The following is a 24,663-nucleotide window of genomic DNA, read 5'->3' on the forward strand; positions in this document are numbered from 1 at the left end:
GATGAATAGGACATGACTCTGTTTTTATACTGGTGGATTGAATGCAGAGAAAATATATATATGTTATGCTAAATTCAACTTTTGTTTTATGTCATCTTTTACTTGGGACTTTATAGTATGTACATTGGTAAGAAGCATCACCATATATTGAAAACTGTGCACAATTTTGCCCCCCCCCCAAAAAAAAACATTGGATAAACTATATTCAGCATACAGCGAGTCCATCTAGCTAACTACAAATGGTGCTTAATTACTTTGACTAAAATATGAATCTATCAAACACAGACTCAATATCTGCCTTGAACAGATATTTAAGTGCATACAATTTAATGACAGTATCTGAATAGAAAGCATATTTGCATACTGTAATATACATTATTACTTAGCAATTATTAATTGGCATCTCGCCAGAGTAGACAAGCTCTTCAGTGTGGCGGGGGAGTGGATGTAGCTAATTTAAGTCCGTAAGAGACTCATCAAATTTGGCATGAACACATAATTCACTAAATGGTTATTGATTTGGATGAAGCTGTATCAGCAACAAAATACCTTTCAGTTATCAGCGACAATGCCAATAAACTTTTCATTTGGTCTTCCAAGCTGCTGACACAGAAGTTCCTCCGTCTGTGTGTTGAGCAAAGCAGGATGGCAAAAATACATGGATGCCAAAGATGAAATTACAATATTTTTCTTCATTCCTATAAATCTTGCTTTGAAAAACTTGCTCCCAGCAGATACAATACATTTACATACTGAGACTTAGTTTTCTATTCACCATTCATGATATGCAATTCATGTATTTTTCCGTATTTTTCCCCCCATTTTCACTATTTATGTTTGTTATTATAATTTGTAACATGAGGCATGCTGTCAAATTTTCTGGAATGATTTGATATAGCCCTTGGCGAGTACATTTGTACTGCACCACATACTACATCTTTCTCTCACTGTGGGTGTGGGTGTGTGTGTGTGTGTGTGTGTGCTGGAGGCTCCTATAAAGTAGCATCCCAGTTTAGCTTGTCTTATAGGTAGTTAAACAGGTGATTAGCTTCACAAGGCAACACCTTTTAAACTTTGATGACTGGGATATCCTTGGGTTTATATAGAGCACCGGTGTGGCAAATATAACTCATATGTGTGTGTGTGTGTGTGTGTGTGTGTGTGTGTGTGTGTGTGTTAATGTACATGATAGAGTACAGACCTTGCTGTTGACTCATACTTTGTAACACATCTTTAGAGATAAGATTATCGCCACAACAATTTGAGATTCACAGACTCAACACTGTTATGCATGTGCAAAAGCTTAATGTGTGTGTTTTAGAGAGGTATAGTTATTATTGAGGAGATCCTTCCTGAGAAAGAAAGGCCAGACCTCGGAATGGTTTAATCAATAGAGGAATGTTCTCTGTAATGAAGTGTGTCAGCTTCTTAACGGGACTAAAACCTTCATCAAGTCAATGAGGAGAGCGAGTTAAACCTGAAGCCCATCGGAATAATCACGCCGCCTTATTGACTAGCTGCAAGATGATGCGAATGCCAAACACCGGCATGGTCAATCACACACACACAAACAGAGAGACGCATGCAAAAGGTTAGAACTTACATCCTATAATCAAACACACAAATGCAGGTGAATAAGAAATCCAACATATGCAGGACATGCAGTGTGAGACTAGAAAGACAAACCAGACTAAGACAAAACTGAAAATAGATAGTGTGAGGTGGATACTCAGATGGGTTACCTATTAAAGGAAATCCTAACATAACCTTTCTTATGTTGGGCCATCACAAGCCTGCAGAACAGCTTCAGTGCTCTTTGGCAAAGACTCTTCAAGTCCATGGATCTCTGGAGGGATGAACACGGTTCTTCCAAAAGATATTCCCTCATTTGGTGTTTTGATGATGGTGGTGGAGAGCGCCAATCCACAAAGGAGGCATTTTTAGAAACGTTTTTGACATCTGTTACTTGTCCAACTCATGGAACACATACGTTTCCATTTTATCAAATGTATCAAACCACACTGACGATGTCACCCAGGACCCCCGCGTGAGTCTATTTTTTTTCCTCTGACTCGCCTAGTGAAGCATAACCCTCACAGACAGCTGTTTAAATCACACAAATCTCCCGCTCTTTATGTGTTGTGAACTTATGAACCGTATCTGTAATGACTGATCAAGGCTCACAGTGTTGCTATGAGCTTGTGGGTTTGACTATAAGCAGATCCCCCCCCGCCCACCCCGCCCGCTGAGGAGGGCTGGAAAATAAAATAAGTGCATCAATAAATAAAAACAATGCTGATTTCTTCCTGTGGAGCCTACATGAAAATTATTTTGGTTCAGTAAATTTCTGCTGTCAGTTAGTACGGTGAAGACAGTTTAGCTGGCAGCACCTCAAGAGCTGCTGCTGACAAACAGCTGCTTCTGACAAAAGTGACGACCAAACATAGGTTGGAGTCAATGGCGCCATAGTGCACAGGCTTACTGGGGCTTAATCCCCGGGCACCGGGCCTCAGGGGCTTCATGAGACATGAGCTTAAAAAAAACAAAACAAACAAACAAACAAACAAACAAAAAAACAGAGTAAACACGATGTAGGAGCGTAAGCAGCCTGTGATGTGGGGACAGAGGTGATGAGGAGTGAATCATCAACACTCTTGGTTTGAACATGGTGGCGTTGTACCAAGCAGCAGCAAAAGTTTTGATTGTCAAAGTAAAGAGATGGAAAAAGACAACAAAAGTATCACACGGTCTTAGTGGAGGACTTTGTGGCAGAATTGATTCAATTTCAGGAGTTGGTGCACAATGAGGTGAACACATCAGCAGTTGAACTGCTCAAACTCTTGAGGCGAAAAAAACTGCAGATCATATTTCAATACACCTATGTCCCTAATCATGGATGTATTATAACTCTACACCCTTTCCTTACTATTCCAGTCACCAACGCAGACAGAGAGTGATTTTCCTCTAAAAGTTCCTTTGTTAAGAGTGGACTGTGTGAATGCATGACATTCTTCAGGCCGTGGATGTTAAAGACACAATCCAAAAGGTTTGTGGCCCCAGGGCCCAAATTAGTATTTATGCGCCACTGGTTGGAGTTGGTTTGGACTGAACAGACTGAACCCTTTAATCACTCTCACGTGCCGCTCACATTGTGCTTTTAATGTGTGTTCTGTACATCTTCAAAACGTGTTCACACAGGTTGAGATCTGTTAACTATAAAGGCCGTAACATGAGTTTTCATTTTCATCCTAATCGAACCATTCAGTGGTGGAAAAAGTATTTTGATCTTTTACTAACATACATGTAAAAATATCACATGGTAAAAACACTCCATTGCACAAAAAACTTTTCAAAACCATTCAAAAGCTGTACTTATTATTCATATAAAAGTACTGCACTCATTATGAAAAATGCCCACTTGCAGAGTGTTAATGTTATATTATTGGATTATTGATGTATTCATGTGTGAGCAGCCTCTTAATGTTGTAGCTGGTTGAGATAGCCCATTTGAGCTTCTTTATATAATGTTGGGTAGGTTCATTTATAATGATTATTATATTTTATAAGCTGATCACATGTTTTGTGCGTAAAATTTGAATCTACAAAATAAATAGTAACTGTAAATGTCAATTAAATGTGGTGGAGTAAAAAGTACATTATTTGACTATTTGAAATGAATTTCAGCAGAAATATAAAGTAGAATAAAATGGAAATATATACCAAATACCTTGAAACTGTCAGCACCATATTGTATTAACAGGAAATGATGCAAGGTGTGCGTTGACAGCCGTCAATCAAACAGCAAACTACACCGCCAGTTTTCTATTTATTTCCAAGGAGATGCATCTCTCTCTAGTTCCTCCTCTGATGTTATTTTTAAGATGCAACTACAAACCACTATTCATTCTGATACATGAGGTAGTGAGCATCGATTGTACCACACGCTCCAGAACCACCCACAGAAGCGTTTTCTAATACGTTGCTAATCTAGGTTTAGGCACAAAAACCACTTGGTTAGGGTAAGAGAAAGATCATGGTCTGGGTTAAAATGATCACTTGAAACGTGGTGTTGGTTAAAGTTACTACGTCATCATGCATGCATTGTCATGGAAACGATTAACACGAGTAACTGTCCTGGATCGCGGTAGAAGACGCACAGAGCCCCCCTGGGTTCAGCTGAGAAAAAAAAAAGAGCCAATCCATGCACTCCAATGACTTTTTTCCTCAGAGAACAAGGACCTTCATTCATGGAGCATTTTGATGGCGACCGTATCATTCCAATTTATCTAGATTTTATTAATGTACTTGTTACCTGAGCAGACCTGGCAATGATTCCTTTTGATGATTGATTCTTTTTCTCAGTATTAATGTAAAAAGTTAGCACCATATTACACATCTAATTGTTTAAATGTAATGTACAGTAACAACATTAAAGCCAATGTAAGGGCATTTTCACACCTATAATTTGTTTTCTTCAGTGGAAGAGTTGCTACTTTGTTGTATTTTCCCTTTGGTTCAGTTTGGTTTCACATGGCAAAATTTCAAGCAAACCAAAATGTATCAACAAAAGCCACGTGGGAGCTGTCACTCTGTTCATTGGTCAGAAACCTCGTGGGGTTGGTGGGTGGAGAAAGGAGAGATTATTTTTCAGAAACAGCAGATAGACTACAGAATTTATAAAGGAATTGATTTTCCTTCTTGTCTTTGTAAAACAGAAAATAACACTAATATATGAACCGTAGCACTCAGGAATATGAAGGAGTACTTGTTCCACACGGGAGGGTGGATTAGTAAAATTTTCTTTGAACATATTTTCTATCAGCAATAAAGTGTACTGTTATAACTGAAACAAACAGTGTCTCTCTCTCCTCTCTGCTCTCCATGCCTCTGTGGTGCTGAAAGACGCACAGCAGCAGCTACTTTTCAACTATTTTCTTATTCTTATTATTCATATTTTTATTAATATAAATAATGATGAATAAAAACTAAATCGAGTGCTTTATAAATGGTGTATCTGCTGTTTCTGACCATGAAAACTATTTACATTTTTCATTTTTTTTGCCCCTGGGCACTCACCCCATGTGATATATGGATAATCCGGCCCAGTCGTTTGGGTCATATACCAAGCTAAAAGCAGCAGAGTGGTACATTTAAACAAACTTCAAGGCAACATTTAGAGAACAATGTGTTGCTTCATGTTACACAAAGAAGATGTGCTGCCTTCAGTCAGCTGAAGAGGAGAAGGGAGCATAATGCACAGTACAGCTGGCTACGGGAGCTGGTTTAAGCCAAAAAATGTGTAATGCTTCCTGCAATTGGTTCAGATCTAGGTCAGATCACGGTCATATCACAAACGAACCATACCAGAGTTTGTTTGTAACCGGACCAAGACCACCTCTTTAACAAGGTCCTAGTCCGGTTGTTTTGGTCCACACCTGAGTACGATTGTGGTGTTCGCACCTGCCCAAACGAACCAACAACTAAACAAGGCAGGTGTGAAAACGCCCTGATACAAGGCCAATAGACTTGTCATCATGGACTATTATTACATTTTTGGTTGATGTGGACACTTGGTAACAGAAACAGTTAATCTTCAGTAAACTGTTGCAAATACTTTGTGTTTCAGTTCTCTGCAACCATGTTTACCCTAAACTGTACTCATAAGTTCTATATGTCACATTCAACTGAAGGAAAAAGCACGGCATTAGGATTGTATAGAATAAAACTTTATTTTACAAAAGGAGCATGTGAAGGATTACCAAAGATCCTTCACATCCACACCCCAACCCCTGGATGCTTCTCTCTGAAACAACTGAACAAACTGATGCTCCCATCAACACACCAACACAGGTGCCATCACGCTGTCTCTCCTGGCTGGACAGACTGAGAGGATATATTCCATTCATCTAAAGAACGTTGGTGGATGTCTGCAGCTTGTGCTTCAATCCCACATCGAGCTTCACTCTCTTCATGCGTCCCTTGTTGCTGTTGTGGTCTTCATCACTCACTGTGATGAAGCTCTGCCCCTTGCTGCAGGCTGTGGGCCTGTTGATGGACTAATTATTGTTTAGTTATATCACTGGTTATCAACAGCAAGTGTCAAATTGCAAGTAAGTGTCAGGAACTTAATATTTTTTAGGAAGCTGTACTAATCTGGTGAATGTACAACACTGATTGATGTGAATGTTAACACAGTGACTCTGATAACATTAGTCTATTGAGAGCATGACTGACCTTTAGACAGATTGTACTATAGTCATATGTTAAGGCCTAAGATGTAAAATCTACAAATGATCCATATGAGCTGACTGTTGCATCACAAAACTCTATGTGTGTGCATAGTTGTGAGAGTGCATGTGCATGCAATACACATGGCACCTAGTGTCCCAGATTGGGAATCTGGTCACCTACCAGACAATAAGTAAGTAAGTCAGAAATTGGAAAGTCAACATTGTCTTCACCCTGTTTGACACTTCACAACTGGAAAAGCAGTTAATGGAAGATTCTAGTCTAGTGACACAAAGTTTGGCTAACAAGTACGCCTGGGAAGCTAACGTTAACAGCTTCCACGCTAGCCTCAAACTGAAAGGTTGGTTTTGGAGTGAAAATCACATTTAAGTGAGTTGTGAAACGTCCAATGCACAACATAATATAGCATTAAATCTACCCTTAAATCTAGATAAATTGGACTTAGTTGGTGCATGCGGTAGCTGTTGAAATGCTCCATGCATGAGGGTCCTTGTACAGACAGGGTACAATACAGATTTACACATGGCTCTTTTTTTTTCAGCTGACCCCAGGGAGGCTCTGTAGAAATGTGCCACTTGCGGTTGGAAACAGGAAGTGAACAGTGGTCTCTTGCACCCAAGTCCACTTTTTTCCATCTATCTATTTAGCCATCCACCCAAACCACCACCTCTCAATTTGGAAATTTGTCACCTTATATAGACATCATCTGAACTGCGTCACTTATCCGGGTCATAATTACTACAGTTGCTAGCTGGCATCTGTCACTCAAACCTAACTATAGGTCATTTTTGGCAACTGAATTTACGACCTATACTGTAGTTTTTCTTGGGAGGAGGGGTTGGAGCAGATGATAACTATCCCAACACAAAATTAATCAGATATAATGAGGAAAAATGTTCATAACCTAAATTAAATGAAAGAAGTTTGGACATTAACCATTAAATGTTCAATCAGCTCTGCAAAAACAGCCTGCATAAACACAACCTGCCTGCTCAGAAGCCTCCACCACGGCTGCTAGAAAGGTTGTTATTTGACACGAAAGCCTTAATACAGTACTGTATATTCACATAAATAAACATGCACCAAAGCTTGTGAACAGTGAATAATAACACCAACTGATCTGCATATGAAAACAGTGTAATGCATAAGCTCTCACTCTCTCAGCATGCAGCACACACACACACACACACACACACACACTGTTATCCACACATCCAGAAAAGCTGGTCATCACTCCCTCTGTCTTCACTCATCTTTCACCACCCTCCCTCTCTCCTCTCTCTGTCTTTCATTGATCTCTCTCTCATTGGACTCATCACTCTGCATTCTCTGCAGACAAAGAGCAACCGCTGGATGACAATCACATTAGAGCACACAATCTATTTATGGCTTTGCCTCATATTTCAACTCCTTTCTGTCTCTCTCTCTCTCTCTCTCTTTCTCTCTCTCTCACACGCACACACACGCACACTCCTTCCCTCTTTCTCTTTTTCTCATACTCTGTGATAATATAAACGCAGGGATTTTAGTGGTAATGAGTTTTTAATGAAAAATGAATTATTTACAGTGGCTGGAGGACAGAAGATAAAAAAAGAGAGAAGAGCAGGTGATATGAAAGCTGTGAAAATAATGCAATCACAATGCAGTAAAGTTTATTCGAGTTTACTTTAGATATGTAAATGACTGCATAGATTATATGTAGATTATTTAACAAAAACACCTTTTTAATTGTCAAATATTTGGTTGGCTCAGGTTCACCGAATCGTCAGTGAAGTGAACTGCTGAGCAGGTTCTTATAAAATCATGAGGAGAAGAATGATTGTCTTTGACAGCTTCAGAATGTAGTGTGGAGCCTTCTTCAGGAGACATCACAGGTGCCTGTGTGATATGAGGTGCCAGGTGGTTAAATGCCTGTCTCTCCAAAGTGGCAAGACTGTAGCCTTTCATGCAGCCTGGCAGCTTTTTTAGGATAACACAAAACAAAACTTTCTCTTGTCACTTTACCTGCTTAGCATTACATTTAACTGTTAAACTTTTTTTTTTAAAAGATTTTAACAAATATACAACTAACAGAGTTCTGTCATGGAGTTCCATCCTACAAATATGAACTCTGTCAATGCCAAGTGTCAGATGCCAAGTTTCAGCAAAGCACTAAAGGTTTTAGTAGGAAGAAAATATCTGCACCAACCACAGAACAAAATACTTGTTGATGCTGTTAGCTAAAAGAACATCATCATTTAGGTATTTCATGCTCAAGGCTGGAACATTATTCTAACATTCACGTGGTTAATGTGTTATTTTTAATACTCTTCCAGAATTTCTGTATAATATTTATGTGTATTTTTGTCTGTTTCAAATCTGTCCCCCAATAGAGTTGCGATGGGAGGAGCTGATTCTGGTGCCCTAAGTCCCAACATTTTCTCCACAGACTATTGTAAGTGACTTACAGTTGGAGCACTTCTGCAGCTTAGATAGGCATGAAACTGTCCTGAATCGTCAGTATAAAAGATGGATAACTGTTAGAAAATATCTGGTTCTTTGACAAACAGTCAAAGATTTAAGCCTGTGTACATAAGCACTTAAAGCTTGAACTTAGAGCTTAAAATCCAGTACACTGCTAATGACTATGCTGTTGAGAAAACTGAAAACTCACCTGCAGCGTCAATCAGTTCACTTTAGATTCTGTGTCAATTTTGCATGCATGTTGTTGTATTCAGAGTCATCCACCATGCAAAACAAAAAAATGCATTTCTAAGGAACCTAAAAGTTAAAAACTTCTGGCCATAGCATGAACCTAAGATTATTACATTATTGAGGAGAGTCTTGTGTTTCTATGCTAAAGGGACACACACATAAACTACATATGTGAAAAAGTTGTATAAAGCCTTTTGTGACTCCAGAGGGAGCTGTGTGAAATCTAATAAATTGCCTTCAGTGATGTCACTGGAGGCAATCAGTGTGCTTGACACACAGCCAATCAGTGTGCTTGACACACAGCCAATCAGTGTGCTTGACACGCAGGTCCACAGGGGGTGTTGTTAAGGTTTATAACATTACATTTGTGTCTCAATCCTGAGAGTGCAATGAGATATTTTGAGCATAGAAAAAGATTTTTTGCTAGCACATTCTTCTTAAACAACCTAATGACATCCGCTCTTGCTAGAGACAAATGTGACCAGGGGTAAACCACTGGCCACACTGAGTCAGTTTTCTGGCTAAAAATTGCACAGCATCAAACATAACATAACACAAGAGGCTGTATTGGTACATGTTGCTACAGGTACTGTTGAGAAAAAGAAATACAAACCAGATGACAGATGACTTTGGACTTTGGTTTTGAACCAGAATTAACTTTTGCTGGATGACCATGTTGTTTTTACCCTCTCAAAGGTCCTCCTGTGGCAACACACCATTTGGGGAAGACAGTGTTCTCATTGAATAAAATGAGTGCTAACACCAGTGTGAATACAACATTATCGAGACAGTCAGGGGTGTTTAGTTGTGGTTTCATTGTACTTCAATACAAATCCCTTGTGAAGATTTTGCTGCAGACAAAGAAATAGTTAGCCAGTAAAATAAAAGGTCAAGGGCAGAATTTGTACATCTTAAAAAATCCAATTTTTAAAAAAAAAAACTTTGCTTTTTCTTTGCTGATGCTGTGCACAAAAGGTCTTGACTACTGATGCATTTGTTACTGTTAGAGTGAAAAACAAAATGTTCCCCTCACTTTGGCCTTTAGCTTCCAAGACTCGAACTTGCAACCTCACTGCTACATTGGCTCGGCTCTACTAACCTGCAGCCTCTTCTGTGTCAGGGCTCAGCCTTGATCTTTATTCAAGTTCACAGGCTTTGGTTCCTCAGCCTGGAGTTCAAAAGGGAGAACCACCAGGGGAGATGAAGGATGGAGGTGTAGAGGGGACTCACAGTGTGTGGTCCTGAGGTCTGAATGAGGAAGGGGGGGATGAACTTTTTTGGGATTTTAAGCTCAATAGCATGTTCACTCCAATCCAATTTTCCAATCCAACAACAGAGCCCTGGTCTTCAATAGCTCAGTTCAGGTCAGTGCTCCACACCTGGACATCATCAAACTTGATCTCTTTAAGAAAGTTAATTTCCTACAAATTAAATCACTCCATCGCTGACCGGCTATAAAATCACTTCCCACAATCTTACATAATCATCCTCTTGTATGTAAATAATGAAAATTTATATTTACATATTTGTTCTCTGGTGTGAACACAAACAGGTTTTCTTAAGTTTACACTTCCCAAGCTCTTTTAGGAATAATTACAGAATGGAAATTGCATGGTGTTGCATTTCAGAGAAAAATTACGTGGTTGTATAAACAATACTTCTGTGTATATCAGAGGAGGCTCGTCCATAGAGGCAGAGGAGGTTGCCCCTCCTCTATTTTGGAGAGGCAAGAGGGAGATGATCAAAATATAAAAAAGAGTAATTGGTTGAAATAAACCATTACCAAATCTCAGTATCATTTACAAAATAATTTTTCTTTGTTAATCGGAAAAAAATCCATTATTGAAATTCTGATCAAAATGCCTTGAATACAGCATGATGTTCATTTTGTAAATTATGGCCCCATTTAGAGTAAAATAGACAATAAAGCAGCATATGCTTTAGGGCGTGGCTATGTGGTGATTGACAAGTGGCTACCACGGCAACAACGTTGCTTACGTAATGTAACCATTGCATATGGGCATAGCTGCTGCTATTTTCAGTTCACTAAAGTTAATTGTAACATTAACAGCTCCCCAAAAGTGAAGCCAAAACGTCTCTATCGCCCCCTGGTGGCTGGCTGCAGTATAGGTCATAAGTCCCGCCCCCTCCATGTTAGTGGATGGGACATGAGCCAAACTAAAAAATCAAAGTACAAGTCAAATACATTTTTCTCAAATATGGTTTCTGTCATTTCAGGTAGTTCCTATCATGCTGATGTTTATTCAAGTGCTCATTTTTCTCGTAAGTTTGTTTTTAATTACTTATTTGATGATATAGGGGGGGGGGATGGGGGGTCTGATGTCATGATTGACAGCGGTGACAGCCGCTCTTAAACCTCCGTCAGGCAGTGGGACGGCTGAGGGGGCGTGTTCCGCGGACCGTCATGCCACTGCCCGACTCTACTGCGCACACTCTGGCTCTAAATGGCGTCACACAAGCAAGATGGCAGCTTCACTTTTGCGTAGCGGTAGGAAGTGGCGACGCGTCGTCCATATGTATATACAGTCTATGCTGTTAACCACAGATTGTGAATGCATCGTGCTAACCAAGCTAGTAGCTAGCGCTATGGTCAGCTCCACCCTCTCGTCCAAATATGGCCACTTCTGGCTCCAAAAATCAAACATGGCGACAACCAAATCCAAGATGGCGATGATCAAATCGCTACACTCGAGGCCCCCAAACGGCAGTTCGCAAACCAATGGGTGACGTGACTAGCCAACTCCGTTAGCCAACGCAACAGTGGGCTTGTTGTAGCAGCCCCGAAGGACTGTTGAGGACTGCTGTTAAGCTAACGGGACAATGGATTTGGACCGGGCGGCGCAGCAGCAACAGGACGCCGCCGGGGAGCGGAGCGGGACTACGGTGACGTGCTGCGGCCCGACACATTACTGGTCTGAAGTGAACGCCTCTCAACAACAATAGAAAGTTAACAACATAATTTAAATGAAACAACCATGAGCGTTAGCTTGTTTGTCATTGTTGCTAATGATATCAGACTGGTAAACCAGCAGCAACAATGTTCTGTTAACTAACAAACAAGATGACCAACAGCTACAAATGGACATTATGACGTGGATACTTCATCTCCATGAAAGAAAGAAGACATCAGATAACGTGAGTCAGATACAACTTCTCTCTCTCTGTCTCTTTGGTCGCTAATTTAATCTCTGATGGTTAAATGTCTCTCTGTGTGGCTTTTTTTGAATTTATCACCTTAACAAGAATGCAGCAGAAATCATATAATATGCAGTAGGTAACTTAGTTTGCTTGTTGAAGTTACAGTGAGCTGTCTGGACTCACTCATTCATTTGGAATTGATCCAGTTTTTAATTGAGTGGTTGTTCAGTCACCTGTTGATGTTGTGTGATTAGTGAATGAGTGTGCAGGAGGTCTGGTTATTTGCTTGTGACAATTTCTTCAGTTGGCTTTTAAGCTGAGTCGTATATTGAGTAATTAGCTTAAAGTATCAAGAATAACAAGTGTTAACATGTCAGCTTTGTAGACTATAGCCTATTTTGTATATTGTACATAAAGATAAGAGTGTGTAAGTCATGTATTTGATACATGCATTAATACTTTCTGATGTGAACCTACATTTTTAGATCTGTGGATGTTTTTAGTGTTCAGTCTTTCTGGTGTTCAGCACTGATCTGTTGCTGTATCACATTATAAGCTTTGTGGTGCTTTATATATTTCTGTACACTAAGAAAATACATAGGAAACACATGCAAATCACGTGATATGTTTGTTTTTGATGAGAACATAAATCTGTTGTCACAATAGAACAATACTATAGGCTAAATCTGAATTTCACTTTGTTGGTAAAATGACACATTTGATCCACTCCACAGCTAAAATGAGCACTTCTTGGTTTAGAAACAATATGTATATGCTAAATGTATTTAAAGAAGCAGCCTTTTCACCACTCAGGGGTTTTTGTTTTTGAAAGCAAATTGTTTTATTGGCATATAAAATTGCCCCCCACCCCTCCGATTTCATGGGTGTGGGACTATGATGTAGTATGATGCGGTTTGTTGTAAGATTACATGTTGGTTTTCCTCCTGTCATCCCCAATTTTTTGAGTCACCAGCCGCCACTGGTGTATGTATATACATAATATATGTATGCAGTATGTTGGTCTGCATTTTCTTAGGACTATTCTTCTACTTTTTCAAGGCTTACATGGCTTCATTTAATAGAATAAAGCCGGTGATGTTCTATATTTTTCTTATTATCTTTAAATCACATGAAAAGACTAAAACCAACAATGAATGAACTACTAACAAGTATTGTGTGTTTATCCAAAGCCTGATATATCTTAGTCCTCTGTGCCGCAGAGGTTCATTGTTCCACATCAGTGAGACACACTGTTGCACTGGCTGACATGTTCCTTCATTACCATGAACACAATGTAGTTCTATTTGACTCAGTCCCACACACACACCATCCTACTGCTGGACTATCACCAGTTCACCAATTTCGAGCTTGAGGAACCACATGTTAATATTTAATCAATATTTGTATATTAACAATGGGCCAAATGACAATGTGTAATGCAAAAAGTCTCGCTCATAGTGACAAACCCACAGAGAATAACCACCCAACTCAGAAGCTCAGAGTTATGCAGCATTATAGCATCTTTCAGCTCATTGTTTTGGTTTTAGGGTCCACAAATGTACTGTTATGATTCACTCTCACCACTTTTCCAGTCGCAGCAGGTAACTGTTTTCAACAAGGAAGCCCTGACAAACCCTCTGTATACTACCTGCTCAGCACCAAACGGTACACGCACAAAGTTAACAGCTAGCTAGTGAGCATAGTGAAGCACTTAGCAGGTAAAGAGCTCCTTATTTCCATCAGGAGTTGGTGGAGAGCTGAAAGGAGTGTGACTATTTGACTTACATTCTTAAGGTGAAATGAATGCATGTTTGCTACAACAAATTTATGGGATGAAAACATTTCAATGTTGTGTTTATGGCTTGTTCTACTGCCCCCAAGGCCTTTTAAATGTATAATACTGCTATAAAGGTTTAGATCTTCAATAAGAACATAAGGGTTTGCCACTGACAAGGTCGCAAAGTCAGAAAACAGAGAGACAGACTAACATTGTTGGTTTCAGTCTTTTAATGGGATTCATTGATGGTCTTAGTCTTCAACAAAATGTTAGTAGCTCTTACATTGCTTAAAACTCAAAATAATCAAATGATTTACTCTTATTTTCAAAATGTATTCCATATCTTTGTACTTGGTAGCAAATGTATTGAGTTAAATGTTCTCCGTAAATAGATTTCACTTGGCTATGAGGTTGTGTATGTGTGGATGTATGTATGCAATTGTTGGGGGTGGGGGGGGCATCAATTCCCTGCAGAAATGCTGTGCGATGATAGTAATGGTTGGAGCAGAGAGTAATGAAGGAATTGATCTCCACTCGGTAGTAAGTGCTCGACATTTCAACCAAAGCCTTGAGAACCTAACCTCCCCATACAAACCCCCCCCCCCAATCTCCCTGCTTAAATACCTCTCTCCCCTCCTCTTTCTTTCTTCCTTTTACCTGTTAACACTTAAGTTCGCTCCACTTTTCCGTCGCAGTCAACTCTTTCAACACTTTGGCTCGCTGTCATCTCGAACTTTAATCGCCGTCTCTCTCCGTCTGCCTTTATTGTGATAATTTCTTTCTCTCCCGCTCTCTCAACCTGTCACACTTTCAGGCACACTCCCTTCTTTCTGTCTCTCTCTCCATCTTTCTCTGTTTCTCATTCAGTCATACACATGCACACAAACACACACACATATACACCCCAAGCCACTGGTCCCATGGGTCAGCCCATATTAGCTTACTTGTTAATACTTGGACGGCTCGGGATCAATACTTAATCAACAAGTAATGGGATTCCTCAGTCATCCCATATGATCTTTCAATAAAGACTTGAATCTGTCTGGCCTAGACCTCCCCATCCCCCCACCGCCCCCCCACCTCCCTCCCTTCCTACTGGGGCATCACCACCGATGAGGGAGGGTGAGAACGTGAGAGTGAGAGAGTCGGCTCGCTTTCGTTCTCACCAGGCAGGTGGAGGAGGAGCTGGAGGCAGACTGCAGACTGCAGGTCTGCCTCAAATTATCTGAGATGTTCGTGTGTGTAGAAGCATGCTTGTGTATTTATTTAGAAGGTAAAGGCACATACACACTGTGCAGTAAGGCTTATTGCATTGCCATATTGTGCGAGATGGGCCTTATTTGATCTTAGTCACAATTTTAATACAATATCAAAAAAAAGTCAAGCTGAAGAAGGCTGTGAGATTGGTTTGACAGTAGCAGGTTGATCTCAGATTAATGTGTTACCTGTTGCAGCAATGTGATGCATAGGCCTACAATATATCAGTTTATAGGCATGTCAGACTGTCAGGGATGAGTTGAAGTCACTGTCAGTCCAGGAGCTTAAACAGTGCAGAATGGCCTACAAATGTAGGACTGTTGGGAAGAGCAGTGGGAGTAAATCCACTGATATACTCGCTTTTAACTATGTGTTTGCATGCACATCATGGCTACTTTATGTGTCCTGCATTCCTTGGAACATTGCTTGTGCATGTCCTAAGAAATTAACCCTACGTGTCTGCGAGATGCAATTCAACAACATGACTGGTGGGACAGATTTTCAAAATAAAGTCAGCAGCAGCGTCTGGTCCCAACAGCAACAGTGGAAAGTTTTGAAGAGAAACTCATAGAGCTCATCTGCAACAACCCTCATCTATAGGATGTCTTTATGCCAATGTTAGATGTTGCCGCTGCTGAGTTTTCTGCCACAATCTCAACATCAAGAATATTGTAATCTCCTCCAGAGTTGCCATGGTTACTGTTTACGTTGCGCAAAAGAGGAGTTTCAAGGAAGATATTTTGTTGTCGACAGGGAATGATTAGGTCCCAATCTGATACAGTTTTTAATCCTCTATGTATACACAAAGCACGCAAACAAGAATGTGAGCAGTGATGCTAGAATTGCAGCTGTTGTCTACGTGTGCAAGTTGATAAAAAGCAATAACTGCTTAAGTAACCTGTTGCATGTGCACACATAAGCTTTTCATATTTTAATACAGTTTCTAACACGTAGTCATTGCCAGCAGAGAAATGGCTGGAAATTAGGGAAAGAGAGACGAAACAAAGAACCCCAGTCAGACTGAGGTTCATGGTCAGCAGTCTACAGTGTATGGTACTATCTCTTTTTTGGATTAATTGGATAAATTATTGGGCAGTTAAGATGCAACAAAAACTTATAGCAACACTATGAATTTAACACCATTCCAAACAAAAATACATTCAACAGGCCTCTTTGACAAAAGACATTTTTCAGGTTCACAGGTGTAAATAAAGAAATGAATGATAACTGAATTCCATTTAGCTGCTTCAGTTTCAGGGTCCTGGTATTGTGCATGCTGGCTCACTGTCACACTGTCATGGCTTACTGGGACACCTGCTTTCCTACTATGACAAGTCAGAATGTCTGCTGTGAAAAAGACATGCTCTTAATTGGAAGCTGACTAAAAGAAATATTTTTCTTTCTGAATAAAATACTACTAACTACTAACGTTAGCCTCGGCTCTCCATGTGGATCCAACTAGAGCACCGAGCCCCGGTTTGTTATTCAGGTTAAAGTGGGAAGAAGCGCCGGGTCTGACGGGCAGCTTGAGTGAAGTGGAGTCTGCAGAGGAAACCCCGGGACCGTCAGGGAGAAACAGTCTGTCGAGGAGCTGCTAAGTTTGGCTGCACAGATAGGAAACACCTCGACTGACAGGATGTACCACTCTGTTTGGAAAAAAAACTTTTTGGTTTATGACGGCAGTTGGCAACCAGCGTATTAGGTGCATTACCGCCACCTTCTGCTCCGGAGTGTGAACCAGAGATGAAATCCAACACATTAATCCTGTCTGTCTAATAAACTCAAAGAAAACTCTACTGCTCCACCAACTTGGCAATTTCATTCAAGTTTTAAGGCTTCCTAAGTTCTTCCTTCATATATTGTCTTTCTTGATTATACTTAGTACAATCTATGCTTGCATGCATAATAGTCTCCTCAGCCAACTGGAAAAAAATGTGCACATATCGGTATCAGCAATCGGCCACAGTGAGTTGGAAATATCGGCATATCGGATATCGGCAAAAAATCCAATATCGTGCATCCCTAATGTAAGCAGACACCTGCTTTAGTTCTTACCAAAGCATTACAGTTGTCATCAGTGGACATGTGTCTCGTTTTAATCTAGGAACAACGTTTTGAATTAACAATTAGATTTCAGCATGATTCTCTCTGTCAGCTTTTGTCTGGGACAGCCCAAAATTGAACAGTGTATATAGAGAGTGTGTGTCTTTCATAACGTTTTGGCAGTCTCGCTTTCTCTCTCCAACATGCATCTGATTAAGGCTTTAAGGAAGTTAGAAAGACATGGAAAGCACCATCTGACACTCACATCATGTCATGTGAGAAAATTCTGGAGATTCTTTGAGACAATTCTAAAGACAAATTTACACTTCCTACGCCAAGATTCAAATGCAGTTTCACTGTTTTATGAAATTAGGGAAAAGAGTGACAAGTTTGGAAATGAGTGGAATTATCTGGAATACATAGTAGGATAGAATGTATTGTACCTTAATTGCTGTGTGGTCCTGTGGTCAAAAGTACCTTTCTCTTCAGAAAATCATCTCTCAGGATGGCAGATGGTATCAAATGTAGACTTATCACAGCAGACTGAAATATTAAAACAGACCATGTTCAGCTTGTTTGGATTGTGGGAGAGATGATAGATTTGGTTCAAAGTCCTCATGAGAGAGAGACACTAGCTGTGGATGAATGTTTTTCTCTGCCAAAATCACTCATTCTCTGAAAATGATAAACAGACTAGTTAATGCATATCTGCGTTTCTGTCTGATTGCTGTTAGGGGTTATCGAGATGTGCTTCTGAAGATCACTAACAATACTGTGGCCTAAAGGTGTTCTAAAAAGTTACTATTGTCTTTCAGGAAATTCCAAAAACTCTAAAAGACATATTCTTGGCAGCATTTGAACCACAAAGGGACACTTAATTCTCCACTGAAATTCAGACTAATGAAGTAGAAGTTCACCAAGGACTGACTGGCAACAGACTCTTAGACACATCTTGGACTAGCTGGCCCTTCTTCAAAGAATAATAACAAGAACGCCAATTAAAGTTGAACTTTTTTAGTGAAAGAAGCAGGTGATTAAAAAAAGAGAAGGTAATCTGTCAACTTCACCAAGCCTCTCAACTTAGTTCTATCTGGGGTTGGTCATGTGCTTCTTCATTCCATGATGGTGAGGTGAAGGGGTAACATGTTCTGACTTCCCACAAGGGCAAATCCAAAGTGCACTCCACCGGTTTCACACAATATCAGTCAGTATCCATAAGAAATATATCTATATTTGATGATTCTGCTTCTCACAATTTACATTCAGTGCCAGTGAAGAAGTATAGGAGTGTGTCCTCTATACTGTATAGTGGAAGTGGAGAGGTCAGAGTGGTGGATGGAGGAATGAAGTTAGTGTCCCATCTCAGACCTGCAGTTAACATTTGCCTTTTTATCAGCTGTAACCATGATTTTTCTCTAACCGTAGCTATACTGCAGTTGCCACGTGCAGATGCTCTAATAAGTGAGAAATGTATTTGTCATCGGACATAAAAACATGTTGTAATTGAACAATATCCAGTTTTTTTTTTTAAATCGTCCAATATCAACATTCTTGTGAGGCTGTGAGAGTTGAGATCAGTTTACTACTCACCCTGTGAAAACAGTTGTATAATGTCACCTGTCATCACCACTATCAAGTCATCTGGAAGAGCTTTGTCAAGTATGAGAAACTAATCATATTGAACAGAAAGTCTGTGTTATAAATGAGTGAAGCTGGAAAAGTTTTCATCCCGTGTTAATGTGTTAGTGTTAATAAAAATATTTATGTGGTTGCATTATGGGAAGTGTAGGATCCTGTGTTTTTGGAGCTTGACCCGCACCAGCCTCTACAGATTGGATTTCAACTAATCTTTTCTGTCTGTCTTTTGTGAGTCCTGCAGCTTTATGGGAGTGCAGTTCTAAATCACTATAGAGACTCTTTGAATTGAATCTTAGACCCTACTTTGAGCTTCCCATTGAAAAACAATGGAATGTCAACTTGGTTCTGTACTTATATAGCACTTTTGTTCAGGGCTAATTACAAAGTGCCTCTCGTTCCCCCATTCACACACACTCACACACTAATGACAGCAAGCTACCATGCAATTATTTGAGTGTCTTGGCCAAGGACACTCCAACATGTGGACAGAACCACCAAACCCCAGATCGGTGTATGCAGCAGATTGAGCAGGTGGTTCTGTTCTTACTCTACAGAAAATAACAAATAGTCTGTATATCAGTTTGTGCTCATTTCAGGGAATCTTATCATATTTATAATCATTCAGTTGTTCAGTCCCTCAGTCTTACGTAATACTTCTGTGGTCATAGAAATATTATAAGACAATCCAACTCTGACCTTTGACCTCTATCCTGGCTGCTTGTGATATTTTAGGATGATCCAGGAGCGTTTTTTTCTAATGTTGCTCTCATTGTAAGTTGCTCTGCATAAGTGCGTCAACTAAATGCCTGGGGGGAAAAAAAATGTAAATGCACTGTACAAAAAGCTGTGTTGCTGTGTTAAGTTGAGCAGCCTCCGACATGGGTGCAGTGTGATAAATCCCAGCAGAGTCGCATGCTAAACAGCTTCAACCTGGCTGCAGCCAGCCAGCTCCCTGTAAACAGGCTTTGTGTCACCATTGTCATATCGCAGCGCCATTAATATACATGAGAGTCTGAGGTCTTTAAGAAGCTTCATAGAGAGAGCTGGCAGCCTCTTTCTCTATCCTTCTCCCTCCTCTCCCCTCACTCTTTTTTTTTCATGTTCTTTCTTTCTCCCCCTATTTCTTTGGCACTCTTACTATCTCTCTTTTTCTTTGAAGCCTCTCACTTGCTTTTTTCTTTCTTCCCTCAACAATTCTTTTTTTTTTGTTCTTTCTCCTGCTTTTCTGTGCCGTTTTTAGTTTTCAGTATTTCTTTTTAGCTAAATGAAATCAATCAAGTCTTTTCTACCCCTCCTCGCTTTTTCTTTCCTCTACTCTTCTCATTCAACCTCTTGGTCTTTTTCCTGCTCTTAGGTTGAATCCAGGGGTTCTGTTTTTGTGTTAGGAGCATTCCAGATGTACTTTTGGTAAATGTGTTGCCAGGCTCATAGGATGCACCTGTGGCACACTCGCATAGGAGGTGAGATCAGATACATTATCGAGGCTGTGACAATCATGGCCGGTCACATTCGCTACTTTCTTCCCCTTTAAACACAGGGCTTTCCCTGTCATGATGCACTGACAGTTTGGGAATCCTTTCCTTAGAGGAAACATATTGCTGTTTGGGAGGTGCACAGTTTGAAATATGACCAGCAGCTAAAATATAATGCTTTTATTGCTGTTCTTTTTTTTCCGTCACACACCATCTCTGATCCATCACGTACTATCTCCTCTTTCTTCTTTGTTTTCCTACAACTCACACACATTTTCATTCAACTGAAATATCTCAAATCTGGAACCTGTGCCTCTCTTCTGCATATTTGTGTGTGTGTATACAATATATATTTGAGTGTGTGTGTGTGTGCCCGCTAAACAAAGACAGAGAATACATTTTCAGTTTGGACGCCCACTGAGGCTCGTCTGTGTTATAGATGCATAAATGCATAAATGTATGTGGCTGTATTTGTTTACAATGACTTCTACCAGCTACAGTATGTTACATAACTCTGAATAATGTTGGAAATAGATACTCTCTATCATTTTATCTACTGCTCTCTCTCTCTCTCTCTCTCTCTCTCTCTCTCTCTCTCTCTCTCTTTCTCACCCGCCCCCACCTTACCATCCTGTCAGATGGAGTGATTTATACAGGGTGTGTTTCCCTCTCCTTATCTCTCATCCCTCCCTCTCTTTCTCTCCTGCCTTCTTTCTATCAGTTGCCTGTTGACACTGTGGTCGCTCTCACTTCCTTCAGTGTGTGTATGTGTGTGTGTGTGTGTGGGTCGAATCAGGAAGTGTGTGAACGGGCAAATAGGAAGCATGGGCAGGTGCAGAAATGGTAGAAGCAAGTTGCTGTTCTGCCAGTGGTTTTCTCTGCCCTGGCCTGTGTTTTGTCAACTTTTGTGTATGTGTGTGTGTGTGTGTGTGTGTGTGTGCGCGTGTGTGTTTGTGTAGGACCTTCATGATCTTACCTGTCATTCTGTCATGATCTCTTCTTTTTAGTGATTTACCGTTACCAACAGTGGGAACGGATGTGTGCTCTAAAACACATATTCTCGCATGCTTGCAAACACACACACACACACACACACACACACACACTCAGACACAGTTTCCTTTTAATGCTGTATCGAACATGCACAATGCCCCACACATAGCCTTTTGCATGGCTCTATAAAACATAGACTATTATGACTAATATTATTATTTTACTACCTCCATACACATAAATATTTAATGCTACTTAAGCATCATTACACACACCTTAAGCATGCTGCAAGCCCATTGAAATATGTGTTTTTGTGTCAGCTCATCACTTGCTGTTATTACGTAGAACCAAAGAAAGTAACAACTCCAAAAACAGCTGATATGTTGGCATAATTAGTCTGGCTGCAATATGGAAATGTTTGAAATATTGTATGTCAAAGAGTCACCATACAGGGAATACATCGTATGAAAGTATTTTCTTGCCTTATTAGCAACAAACTTTGCAATAAGATACAGTATATGTAATCTATCTGGATGCAATGTCCTTGTCTACAGTGTCTAAATGTGCACAAGGAGTTTAGTCATATTCACCTTTATTTTTCTTCTTTTTCTCAGACCTCCAACTCCTGGATGCAAAACTGGATAAACTCTTGCAAGCTGACATTTGTTTCATGATGACTTTAAACCAGACAGTGCTTAAAAATAACGTTTAAAAGTTAGTCATTGGATCAAGTAATAATGTTTAAGGGCTGCAAATTCAATTCATTTTTGAAGAAGAAAAAAATAAGATAATTAAAACTAAATGTTTACAAACTTGTGATGGCTTTGACTTCTTCTACTACTGATGTTAAGAATGACTTTATATAAAACTTTTTTAAACTAAAAAGGATCAAAGTTTATAGTAGAATAGAGTAACAGTAAGTAAAACACACAAATCACTGCAGAATTATAAAATCATAGCAACAGGAAAATAATTAAATAATTCAAAATAGATTCATTAAAACTAGAAGGAAACCTTGAGATAAAAGTGTGCTTTAGGAAATGATGTGAAAGAGGAAAGTGATTTGGTCGTGATGCTCAGGCGGGCTCAAGCTTAAAGGCCTGATGATGTCTGATCAGTGATCACCCCTGCTAATCACTAGGGCTGTAGTCTCCTGGTCGACTGGTTCGATTAGTTGGTCGATATGCTCGATATGTGTTTAGGAATATGCATTGCATAGTATGTTTGCGTAGTGGGTGGGAACGAGCAAGCGGTAGCAAAGTGACGGTGGATGCGAGTGGAGCAGAGGAAAAGGTTAGCAGTAAGTTGTCAAGTCTGGCAGTAAATGTACAGTACAGACTACAGTGTGTCCGTTAATAAATGCTAAAAAGTCACATCTGTTGTTTCCCCAAGTGCTGGAAAAGTGAAGGTGATTAGCTCCAAAGTTAGCAACAATGGGTTAGCCTAACCTGAAGACACTAAACAGAGAAATAGAGAACAGAGGAATGTGTGGCTGCTGAGTTCACTGTCCATCTGCCCCCACCCCCCCCACCCCCCATGCGGCTAATCGATTAGCTGAAGATTATGTGCGAGTTCAGTCGACCAAGGTTTTCTTTGGTTGACTACAGCCCTACTAATCACACATAACAAGGTACTAGAACAACCCGACCCCTTGCATGAGGATCTGAAGGTGCACTGCAGACTGTGAACTGCCCTAAAAGTTATCAGTAAGTTATCAGAAAAATCCTAAAACTCACAGATAGTTTAATATGATGTTATGTACACAGTGTTGATACCGTGTGATGTTATGATAGTATTTATGATTTGAGACAGAGAAATCTCCATGGTGATACCTCCTCATGGTGCTGCCTCTCCATCTGCAAGAGGGATGAAAGTGTGTGTGAATGTACTCCCATGATGTGAAACTTATTCATGTGTATGTGTTTTTCATACATGTGTGCATACATCTTTTTTTTTAACACATCCTCATAATTAAATGACAGTATAGGTCTAAAATTCAGCCGGCAAAAAAATGACCTATAGTTACATTTACGCCATTTAGTGGCCATAGGAATGCATTCCAGAACAACCCATAGAACCATAATATGCTGCTTTCTAAAACTGTTACAAATCTCTGTTAAAGGTCAGCTGTGTAGAATTTAGTTGCATCTATGGAACAAACTTGGCAGAAATAGAATATTATATTTATAAGTATGTTTTAATTAGTGTATAATCCCATGACAACAAGAATCATGTTTTGGTTACCTTAGAATGAGCCCTTTATATCTACCTAGGGAGCGGGCCTCTTCCACGGGGGCCACCATGTTGCACTGCCAGGTTTCTACAGTAGCCTAGAACGGACAAACCAAACACTGGCTCTAGAGAGGGTCGTAAGTGTTTTTCGCGAGTTTCACGGCCGCTTGGAAGGGGAAGGTGGAGGAGGGGGGGGTGTTTAGTTGGTTGCAATCTGCAACTTCACCACTAGATGGCACTAAATTCTACACACTGGTCCTTTAAAACATAATGATGTTTTATGGTGTGACAGCACTGTGATTAAGGTCTGGTTAGGTTTAGGGTTAGACAAAGATCATGGTCTGGGTTAAAATGATCGCTTGGTTTATACTTCCTTAAAGTTACGCAACCTTTGTCATTATGGCAACAGTAAACACCACGACGTTGCGTTTTTTAAGATAATGTCCTGACTCACGGTTGGAAACATGACACTAACGGGAAGCAAACAGCGGTTTCCTGCAGCTAAGTCCACTTTTTTGCCATCTAACTATCCAGCCATCCACCCAACCCGCACCCTCCTAATAAGGCAAAATCATCTTATCAAGTCACCTTATATTGACGTCATCTGAACTGCGTCACTTCCCTGAGTCATAATTACTGGCCGCTGGATGGCATAAACGTATAGGTTGTTTTAGACCTATGCTGTTCTTTTTCTTGTGAGGACGGGCTGTTTTTTCTTCTTAGCATCACTGATAACACACACAATATCTAAATGCCTGAAGGTACTGGGGTTATATGGGGGAAATAAACCACCTCCTGAAGTAAATATAGATGGAAGTGCACATGCATCTTTACATATTAATGTGATCATGTGTATCCTATCTCGTGTGTGTGTGTGTGTGTGTGTGTGTGTGTGTGTGTGTGTGACCTCAGAGCTATTGTTTGATTATAGGGTCTGTTAAAGTGGAGTGAAGATAAACACCACCTGGCACTCATGCAGAAGTTCACGCTCTGAAAAGAAGAATAGACAGTTTGCCCTTGTGAGTGTGTGTGTGTGTTTATACTTGTTCATACATATACGCTATAATATCTCTTTCGGAGTTCAGCCCCCAGCATCCTTCTCATTGTTCATTGATTTACTAAATGCAGGTAGAACAAGAAAGAGAAGAG

General features: G+C 40.1%; 1 long non-coding RNA gene across 1 annotated transcript; it reads right to left on the minus strand.

The window, feature by feature from the left end:
* Positions 1–3,994: 3,994 nt before the first annotated feature.
* Positions 3,995–23,933, minus strand: LOC122997020. The gene is made up of 3 exons (XR_006407132.1): positions 23,904–23,933; positions 20,518–20,524; positions 3,995–4,082 (listed from the first exon to the last, which is right to left on the minus strand). It is a non-coding gene; the product is annotated as an uncharacterized LOC122997020 (long non-coding RNA).
* Positions 23,934–24,663: the final 730 nt, after the last annotated feature.

The sequence above is a fragment of the Thunnus albacares genome, chromosome 14, assembly GCF_914725855.1.
Source record: "Thunnus albacares chromosome 14, fThuAlb1.1, whole genome shotgun sequence".
Classification (NCBI taxonomy): domain Eukaryota; kingdom Metazoa; phylum Chordata; class Actinopteri; order Scombriformes; family Scombridae; genus Thunnus; species Thunnus albacares.